Below are 8,459 nucleotides of genomic sequence, written 5' to 3' on the forward strand. Positions count from 1 at the left end.
TTAAATAGGGAATGATAAAACCTGAATAAATAGAGTTGTTATCAAGCATCACTGTGTGAATGGATATCAAATGACCTAATACTATGCATGGAATATACTAAGTGCACGATAAATATGATTTTCCTACCAAGTTCAATGCTTTGTCTTTTAGGTCACATCACCTCCTTGCTATCTCCTTTTTTTGGTTCACTCTTTTATCTTCTGAAAAAATTACTCTTATTTTTCTCATTAGTTTACTGTCTTTTCTCTCATTCAATGTCCATGCTCAGACTTCAGAGGCTGGAGGAATCTTTTCCAAATCTCTTAACGACATCTTGAATGACAGAGCCGTTTCCTGTCTGCAGGCTTGTCTGAAGCTGAGCAGATGGAAAATCATACAGTGACGGGCCTCGCAGAGCGTCCTGCACCTCTGCATGCTGAGGCAGCCCAGAGCTGCAGTGGCTCCCCCTCTTGCAAGTGTTTGCAGTTGCTGAACTCTCTGGAGGACTTGACTTTTACCTATAGCACCATCACAGGGGCGCTGCCTTTCTCTGGCCACTGGCAGAAAACACAAATCTTAGCAAGTAGTCAATAAATATTTATGAAATTCATAAAGGAATAAATGATTGAATAAATATATTAGTCCTTGCTTCTCTCACTAAGCAGAGCGGGGTGGAAGTGTTTTTATGCAGGATTTTACATCTGGTGATTTACTTGTGGCCCCGTCTGTGTAGGACTTGGATGAAACAGCAGCCTCTCTTAACATCTTAGAAGCAGCTGTTTCTCCAGCCCCTCCTGGTACTGTTAACCTCACAGAAGGGCCAAGATACCAAGGTTTGATAGGTCTCTATAAGGACACTGTCAACTTCAAGGGCAGAGTCAGGGTCATGTTTTGGGGTCATTTCTGAGCACCTACTCCTGAACCTTCCACTCCGCACTCCCAGCTCTCACATACAGCTAGAGTCCATTTCATTACGGAGTTTTTTTCTCATGCTGCCGTCTATACCTTCGCTTGCATTTTGACCTGAGCCTGGAGAGCAGCCTATTTCCCTTAAAACAGTTGAGACAATACGACATTTTCAAAAGTACCTTCGCTACATAATAAGGAAGAACAAAATATAATACAAACAGTAGATAAATAGTCATGTTTCAAAACTGTAGTTTCCTATCCCTTCTGGATGGTGCTGCTTTGCTTTTTTAAGCATCTCCTTTAACTTCATGTTCCCCTGGGTCATAGATGGATTCATTGGATGACACCTTTTCTCCTGCCATGCATGGGGACACCTGGACATCTCTTTCCCTTCAAGGTCAAAGGTAGAAGGCTTCATCCCAATTCCTTTATACCTTCTAAATCAGTACAAACCTTCAGTCCCAAATTATGTGCTCCGTAATCTGTGGCTAGGCTGCGGAGTTTGAAGAAATGTTGATCTTATTCCCCTTCTTCAGATTATCTCTTTAGCCCAGCCCTGCATAATTTCCTGATTTACTTCCTAAGACACGTTTTACCTCACATGAGCAGAAGAGAACTCATTAATGTCCACTTGTTACAGAGTTCTCCGTCAAATTACTGTTCATATGCCAAATCAGCTTAGCTGTCTCTGAAATAATCACTGACCCCTCTGAGAGAGAGAGAGAGAGAGAGAGAGAGAGAGAGAGAGAGAGAGAGAGAGAGAAAGAGAGCCACTCCCTTCCCTGGGCATATTATTTGTTTGCATATCTGTGCCTACTTCTTTAATGTGAAGACATTGTGGATACCTTCCATGGTTTTGAGCTTTGTATCCCCAGATGCCAGCACAGCAGAGTGGGGTCCCCCAAAATATAATAGCACTTTGTGTAATAGCTTAGAAATATGCTAATCTTGATACTCATCCATCCAAGACCTGCACACATAGTAACAGAAGGACCGTGGGCTCCAACTCACCCTGTTTGTATGGCTCTGCTTTTTCAGGTCAGATCTGGATTTGGTGTTAACTCTGGCCTTTCTACTCTCTTGCGTCTCCCCTATAAAAACTACAGTTCTGGTGTGGGACCCCTTCCTTGCCCATGGAGATTTTCCATATCAGACATACTAGCCAATGCTAGCTAGATTACTGGTTCTGAGTTTTGCCAGCCTTCCCATTTCCATAATCTCCCAAGATAAAACTCGAGAGTTACAGGACTGCTATATTTCTCCATATAACTGAAGAATAAAATAAAAATGAAGATCTGGCAGAAGGAAACACAGAAGGACATGGAGAGAAGATATAGTTTAAAAAGGACAGGGCAGGACAAATTGTAAAATTAGACTGAGTCAATTAAAAAGATGGCAGTCTTGTAGGTCAGAAATGTTTAAGGCTTGGCAGGGACCTTTCATTTCATTACTGCGACTTCCTGCCCTCCAGTATCTCAGAGGTCATCCATAATTGGCTACCTAAAGAGGGTGCCCACCTCCATCTCCACTCTTCATCACATTTTCTTGTTTACTTCCTTCATCACACTTAACCACCACCAGACCTCTCTGTGTTCTCTCACTAAATGAAAGTGTCATGAAGCCATGGATCTTTCTATCGTATTCCCCACACACTCCATAGTACCTCTCACAGTGCCTGACACATAGTAGGCACCCAGTAACTACCTGAATTACGAAATGGAAAAGAACCCTTTTCTATTTCCAGAACTTTCTAAGAGTTTGGAATTTTAAATTCTCCATTCACTCTTAGTCTTTCCTGAATTATTAAATATTTATAATTATTAAATATTGGGACATTCACAATAATTTGATATTTCCATTCATTACAAACAATTACTAAAATTAAATACTAGCTTCATTTTGTGAACACTATTAAAGAAAGATGTCATTCAGAGAAGAACATTTTAGGATAGAGTTTTGATAACAGATATCATACAAGGTAAGAGAAGAAAAAAAATCCTGGTGAACTTATTATAATAATGACCATGTTATAGTGTGAGAACTACCCTAAGGGAAATTATGTACTCAGACAATAACAACCTCACTGGACTACACTGAACAGAATACACACCAGTGGCTTAAACGTGCATATGAATGGGGTTTACAGTCCACACATTAATCATCCATGCTTGAATGTTGGCTTAAGTTGATGATGCCCAATACTTAAAATGCCATATTCAAATATATTTTTGTTCAAATGATTAAAACAAATAAGTTCTAATATTGTCATTAGTATAGAGATGCAGCACATTCTAATTCATTTAATAAAATTAGTATTTTGCTTCCTCATTTTCTGTCAGAAAGACATCTTAAAAGTGAAGAGAGTATTAATTATTCATTTTAAAAGATATTAAAATCAAGACAGATGATAAATCACCTAGATGTCATACATTAGCAGTGTCCATGTAAAATCAAATCCTAGAGCACAGAAGAATGCATGTATACACATATACATATATGTATATATATAAACTCATATAAACTCTTGTGATAGCTGTTAAATCAATATAAGTGGTAGAGATGACATAAGGCTGAAAAACTGGCAAATGTTACAGTATTTTCCAAAAAAGGAGATAGGTAAATTCTACATATTTCATTTTGGTAAGCTTACATCAATCCATGGAAAAATTCTAGGTCCAATGAGTTGTGAGCTTATATATAAGTTAAAGCTTACTAGTAGTCAGCACGAATCTTTAAGAAACTTTACATTTAAGTAACACCATTTTCTTTTAGGACAGTTGTCTAGATTATCTCAAGGGAATGCCATACATATAGGGCTGGTATTTTTTCTGATGTATGTTTGAACAAAATGATAAAATGTGACCTACGTAATAACTAAAGGGAGTAACTATAATCAGTGTTATTAGTAAAACAAAGTCAATCCACCAAATGTTGTTGAATCTTCAGTGATTGCAGAAATGGATTCTTCTGATATTGAGTGGTGAGTGTGTTTGGGGCTGAGAGCAGTAGAGTTTCCTCTTAAAAGTACAGAGTGCTTCTCCAGAATGTTAGTTCCGGTTAAAATCATTTGAGGCAGGGAATCCTCAAAATGGTGTGATACATATTACTGTTGTGCTCAGACCCACTATTGTCCACAACAATTAAGAGGAATTGGAAATTCAGCACATTTGTGTGGAAAGTTTGGGTACCAGTGAGTGGAATAAAATTACTTTCTCCACACTCTTTCCTATTCTCAAACCTGAGAGTATCTTTGACATTGAAACCAATTGAGGTAATGTGGACATGGAGGGCTACCAGTAGCTATTAATATCTCTCAAGGTTGTCTTAAAATGCATTATTTTGCTAGTGGAACACTGGACTTGATCAGAGGTCTTCAAACTTCCTTAAGTACTAGAAAACAACAACATATACACACATGAAAGATCAGCTTGAGTAGGCATACTTGTATCCAACCTGGCTTCCTTTCCCACTTCTCCCTTCACAACTGCCCTTTTCTTACTTCACAAAAGAAAATCACACTTCTCTTCCATCCCGTGTTGCAGCCACTGTTGAACTGTCTTAGTGTAGAAGCCCCACTCTCTGCATTAAATAAAATGACCATTACAAATTTTGGTATTTGTACTGATGAAGTAAATGAATCTAATAACAGCACCAAATCCATTTGCAAGTCACATGGTTTCTAATCCTTTGCTTTCAACGAAATTGAAAAAGTACCTAATTGATTGCTATTTGATGATAGATCAAATAGAATAGAATTGATAGTGAACTCTATCCTATTCTAGCAATAAATAATATTCATCCCTGGATACACAAATTAATTGGGGAATAAAACTGCATTCATCTCATTAAGAGATGCATTTCTAATAAAATTTTGCAGATAACTATTACAAAACATGTAATATGTTCATGTTGTATTACTCAGGGTTGTATTACAAATAATTCTAACTCAACCCAAAAGAAATTTTTAGGACTTGAGAGCCTTGTAGTCACAAGAAAATTTTTTTAAAATTAAATTTTAATTTATATAAATATTTTATTGTTGAAAATTATGATAGTGGGTCAGTAAAAGACAAAACCTAATAATTTATTACATCTTAATCAAATTGTCTGGGTAAGTAGAATGGAGGTATGAGTTCAAGAGAAAATTCATGATGTTAAATTTCTGACTGTTGAAATTTTTTCATGTATTTTTAAAATATGAATGATAACAAGTATAATGCTGCTATGATATTTAGATTCCATTTGTTACATTTTAAAATGACACTGGACTTTTTAAAAAATGTCAATAATTATAGCATGTTAGAAAGTATAAATTTCAGGTACTTAAGGTTTTATGAAGAAATTAAACACTGACTAAAAACTGTGTGCAGGAATTATATAGTCATTCAAAACTCATAGTATCTAAGTATTGAAGCAAAAGTTCAAGGACCTTTGGGCTAGTTCTGATCTATTTATGGGATGCTTCTTATCCACAATAAAAGAAAATTTATTCAACTAATAGAAATTACAACCCAGAAATGAAGACTAATACAAATGAATGAAACCTCAAGTGACCATCTGGTCCAGCTTTTAGGTGACTGTCCAGATGGTATTATTTTTTTAATTTTATGAGCTGAGACTTATTTATTGTACAAACTAACAATTGTCGTACCAAATGGACTTGTTATGTTAAAAGAATCTGTTGTGAATATGAATCTGAACTTAGTTACACTTAGTACTTATTTACTGAAAAACTAACTGCTCAGCCTATAGAAAAATGAATAAGTGTAATTATAGTAGTTTCTTATTATCCGCAGTTTCGATTTCTGAGGTTTCAGTTACCTGCAGTCAGCCCCAGTATGAAAATATTAAATGAAGGGTTCCAAAAATAAACAATTCATAAGTTTTAAATTGTGTGCTGCTGTGAGTAGTGTGATGAAATCTCACACTATCCCTCCCAGGACATGACCCCTCTTTGTCCTGTGTATCCTGCTGGTTACTCACTTGGCAGCCATCTTGGTCATCAGATGGATAGTCTTGGTATCACAGTGCCTGTGTTCAAGTAGCCCTTATTTTACTTAATAATGGTTCCAAAGTACAAGAGTAATGATGCTGGCAATTCACATATGTCAAAGAGAAGCTATAAATGTTTCCTTTAAATTAAAAGGTGAGTGTTCTCAACTTAGTAAGGAAAGGGAAAAAAATTGTGTGCTGAGGTTGCTAAAATCTATGGTAAGAAGGAATCTTCTATCCGTGGAATTGCAAAGAAGGAAAAAGAGATTTGTACCAGGTTTGTTGTCGCACTTCAAACTGCACAAGTTATGGCCACAGTGTGTGGTAAGTGCTTAGTTAAGATGACAAAGCCATTATATTTGTACCACAGATAGTTTGCTAGAGAGACCACATTCACATAACTTTTATTATAGTATATTGTTATAATTATTCTATATCATTATTAGGTATTGTTGTTAATCTCTCACTGTGCCTAATTTATAAATTAAACTTTACCATAGGTATGTGTGTCTAGGGAAAAATGTAGTGTACATAGGGTTCAGCACCATCTGTTGTTTCAGGCATCCATTGGGGGTCTTGGAACTAATCCCCTAAGGATAAGAGGGGACTACTGAACCTAAATGTGATCCAGTACAAAAAAATTATGTACCTATGAAAACATATATATGTTTATATATAGTATGTAGAGATTACATACTATTATTAAATATAGTATAGGTATATTATTAAACATTATTAGTTATTATTAAATGATATAATACATACATACAATAGATGTTAAATTTCTTGTTAGGATAATATATTACATATAGTACCTACTTAGTAAAAATTGTTGATTGTAAAATAATTGTTAGTTTTTGATATATTATGACATATATTTTTCCTACGCAGGTTCAATTTTTCTGTTTCTATCCATATCAGTTCCTTTTAAAGAATTCATGCAAGTTCTATTTTATCTATTATTAGAAGATCCAATAAGACAAGATACTAAGAAATACACTTCAAAATTAGAAATTTCTTAATATTTTTCATTATATTTATTATGACAATGTTAATATTTATAGCCATGATTATCATTTAATAATAGGTACTATAGTTTATAATTGATTCTGATTCAGTTATATTCCACAGTTAACAACTTACTCAATTATCCTATAGTATTTAGACTTCAGTACATCAGATATAATGGCTTAAAAAAATTATTTGTATTTGGGTTGAAAAACTACAAACGGATGAAAATAGCAGCTGCCCTTAATAACTGGACATGATTTTATGTGTTTTAAATACATTTTTAGATTTTTAGTGACAGGCTTATTAGATGTGAGAAAATAACCATATTAGTGTGGTGTGTATTATTATCCTAATTAAAATTGAAAACGTCCTTAGTTTAGAATTGTCTTTCAGAAAACATGTGCATTCCTTGGATGAGCCATATTTTATATAAAGAGGATAACTTACAAGTGCAACATTATCTATGCTTCCATGTGAAAACCAGCCTAATTTATTAGAAAGTATTTGCATTTAAATTAATTGCTTTGAGATCCTGTTTGGAAATTAGAAATATACTGATAATTATTGTTTTTTAATCAGTGTAAGTGTATTATGGCAAGGATCATTTATTTTTCTGATCATAATGTTTTTACCGTGAAAATCTTGAGGTTCACATGTAGTGGGAAATAATCATGTAGGTAGAAGCATGAGCTCTGAATGAGGAGATCCCAACTTAGGAATGTGACTTATCCTCAATTTTAGTTTTTAATATTGTTTAAAGATGATGCTCAGATCATGGGAAACTATAAACCCACTACACACTTGGCTGGTCAAATCGCAATTGCAGTACTGTGTTGACCCTTTGCCTCATAAATTTAAAAACTGTGTAATTGTGTATATATACAATGTAGTGCTCTCCAAATGTAAATGTACATTTTAGGAGCACTAGCAAAATAGAATGCCTCCAGAAGGCGGCATTTAGGATTATAAAAAGTCTAGAAAGCATGTCATCTGGAAGCAACTGAAATTATTTAGCCTTAAAAGAGTAGACTCAACAGAACCACCTTTAAATATTTAAACAATTTTAAAAATAATGAAAGAATTAGATTTTTCCTATGATGCTCCAAGAATTCAGAACTAGGATTAACAGTGGGAGTGAAAAGAATATAGACTTTGTCTTATCATAAGAATTACTTTCAGGGCTCCCCTGGTGGCGCAGTGGTTGAGAGTCCGCCTGCCGATGCAGGGGACACGGGTTCGTGCCCCGGTCCGGGAAGATCCCACATGCCGTGGAGCGGCTGGGCCCGTGAGCCATGGCCGCTGAGCCTGCGCGTCTGGAGCCTGTGCTCCGCAACGGGGAGAGGCCACAACAGTGAGAGGCCCGTGTACCGCAAAAAAAAAAAAAAGAATTACTTTCAAAGCCCAGTTCTTTGGCAATGGAATAAATTGCCTGATAAGATAGTGGGCTACTCAAGGTGGAGCTATCCCAGCCAATCATCTTTTAGAAACATTATAAAACATAGTAAACTCTAGAATTCCTCTATATTTTAAGGTTTTTATAGTTCTTTGAAATTTCTTTAAAAATTCT

The sequence above is a fragment of the Mesoplodon bidens genome (assembly GCF_964165515.1).
Source record: "Mesoplodon bidens genome assembly, chromosome: 1".
Lineage (NCBI taxonomy): Eukaryota > Metazoa > Chordata > Mammalia > Artiodactyla > Ziphiidae > Mesoplodon > Mesoplodon bidens.